The sequence below is a fragment of the Schistocerca nitens genome, chromosome 7 (assembly GCF_023898315.1).
Source record: "Schistocerca nitens isolate TAMUIC-IGC-003100 chromosome 7, iqSchNite1.1, whole genome shotgun sequence".
In the NCBI taxonomy this organism is placed as follows: domain Eukaryota; kingdom Metazoa; phylum Arthropoda; class Insecta; order Orthoptera; family Acrididae; genus Schistocerca; species Schistocerca nitens.
In genome coordinates, this window is record NC_064620.1 from 309,180,120 (window position 1) to 309,182,619 (window position 2,500).

General features: G+C 57.5%; 1 non-coding gene across 1 annotated transcript in view; it reads left to right on the top strand.

Moving 5' to 3' along the window:
• Positions 1-1,348: 1,348 nt before the first annotated feature.
• LOC126197085 (small subunit ribosomal RNA) overlaps positions 1,349-2,500 on the top strand; it is a 1,909-nt gene continuing 757 nt past the window's right edge. Inside the window, exon 1 of the ribosomal RNA XR_007539487.1 lies at positions 1,349-2,500. This exon is cut by the window's right edge and continues 757 nt beyond it. This is a non-coding gene — a ribosomal RNA (small subunit ribosomal RNA).

The window sequence follows — 2,500 nt, forward strand, 5'->3', positions numbered from 1 at the left end:
GAATCGCAACCCTCTCAACATAGATCAGCGCACGCACTCTCTGGTGTCCTGCGTATTGTTTCATGTTACGGTGCGTACCCTCACAACATGTTGCGAGTGTTGCGTTCTTTCCACATGGTCCCGCTATCCACTGTAATGTGTACTGCTATAGGATGTATATCGCCCCCCCCCCCCTCCCTGTCTCCTCTAGCTCGTCGGTCAGGTGTTTGCGTGTTTAATCAGCTTCGCAGCTGTGCAATGGCATTCGCATACGTACGCGGGCCATCTTTCACGTGTTCTCTCCTGCACACGTCGCAGCGTGTATGTGTGCTGATGTAGCGTGTCGTGACACTTAACAGCCAGGCATGCAAGACTCGTTGAATTAGCAAATGTAGATGGACGTCTACGTTTGCTGCCCACGTTACGCAAATGAACTGGAAATCCGTTGTTGAGCGGTTGTTCACGCTGCAGGTGAATCGTTGATAGCGACGATCGGTACAGCTATTAACCGGTTGCTTCAGCGACACCCGTCATACCCACGAACGTGAGTGGGCATGTGGGTATGAAGCGATACGCGGCGGTGGCTGGGTGGGACCGTCCCCGGCCGTTGCGGGGGCAGCGCCCGGCGTGCTGGCCGCGCGCTGCGTGGGCGCACGCGCTACAGCCGCCTGGTGGGGGCGCCCAGTGGCAGGCGCGCCGGCCGACTGGCGCGGCAGGCGGCGCAGCTGCGCGCCGGCGCACCCAGCGCGCGGCGCCGTGCGGCCAAAGTGGGTCCTCGCGGGCCCGGTGCGAAGCGCGGTGGACATCTGCAGTGTGCTGGTCCGATTGAGGACTGTGTGCGTTGAGGATGCGCCGCCGCCCGGCACTCGGCGCCGCGACGCCGTCTGCTGCTCGGTCGCCCCCGCGGTTCTCGCAGGTGGTTTGTATCGCAGCTGTGCGGATGTGTTGGCGCGTGCGCTGTGCTGGGAGAGTTCGCTTTGGCACCCAAGTGGGGCTCTGCCCCCCTGTGGCGCTGGCGTTGGAGCTGCCCGGTCACTGTTTGTGGCCGCGTGTTGTCTCCCGCCGGCAACACCACGACAGCACGCTCCCGGGCCTCTGTCGGCAGCGGCAAGCTCAGTTGGGAGCACGGGTGGTCGCACTGAAAGCGTCTACTCGCCTAACTCCGGGCGATTGCGCCTCTCTCGAACCCGACCAAGTACTTAGGACGGCGCTGCGCGCCGCCGGGACCTGAGAGGGTTTCGAGGTGTATCGTGCAGGGGAGCTCTGCCTCCTCCTGTTTGCAGAATAATTGAGCGGACGCTTGCGTGTTCGCGCGGGCCCCCGGGACACACTCCCGGGCGGCCGGCTGCTCAGCTCTAGTTGACGCAGCTCCCTGGTTGATCCTGCCAGTAGTCATATGCTTGTCTCAAAGATTAAGCCATGCATGTCTCAGTACAAGCCGCATTAAGGTGAAACCGCGAATGGCTCATTAAATCAGTTATGGTTCCTTAGATCGTACCCACGTTACTTGGATAACTGTGGTAATTCTAGAGCTAATACATGCAAACAGAGTCCCGACCAGAGATGGAAGGGACGCTTTTATTAGATCAAAACCAATCGGTCGGCTCGTCCGGTCCGTTTGCCTTGGTGACTCTGAATAACTTTGGGCTGATCGCACGGTCCTCGTACCGGCGACGCATCTTTCAAATGTCTGCCTTATCAACTGTCGATGGTAGGTTCTGCGCCTACCATGGTTGTAACGGGTAACGGGGAATCAGGGTTCGATTCCGGAGAGGGAGCCTGAGAAACGGCTACCACATCCAAGGAAGGCAGCAGGCGCGCAAATTACCCACTCCCGGCACGGGGAGGTAGTGACGAAAAATAACGATACGGGACTCATCCGAGGCCCCGTAATCGGAATGAGTACACTTTAAATCCTTTAACGAGTATCTATTGGAGGGCAAGTCTGGTGCCAGCAGCCGCGGTAATTCCAGCTCCAATAGCGTATATTAAAGTTGTTGCGGTTAAAAAGCTCGTAGTTGGATTTGTGTCCCACGCTGTTGGTTCACCGCCCGTCGGTGTTTAACTGGCATGTATCGTGGGACGTCCTGCCGGTGGGGCGAGCCGAAGGCGTGCGACCGCCTCGTGCGTGCTCGTGCGTCCCGAGGCGGACCCCGTTGAAATCCTACCAGGGTGCTCTTTATTGAGTGTCTCGGTGGGCCGGCACGTTTACTTTGAACAAATTAGAGTGCTTAAAGCAGGCAAGCCCGCCTGAATACTGTGTGCATGGAATAATGGAATAGGACCTCGGTTCTATTTTGTTGGTTTTCGGAACCCGAGGTAATGATTAATAGGGACAGGCGGGGGCATTCGTATTGCGACGTTAGAGGTGAAATTCTTGGATCGTCGCAAGACGAACAGAAGCGAAAGCATTTGCCAAGTATGTTTTCATTAATCAAGAACGAAAGTTAGAGGTTCGAAGGCGATCAGATACCGCCCTAGTTCTAACCATAAACGATGCCAGCCAGCGATCCGCCGCAGT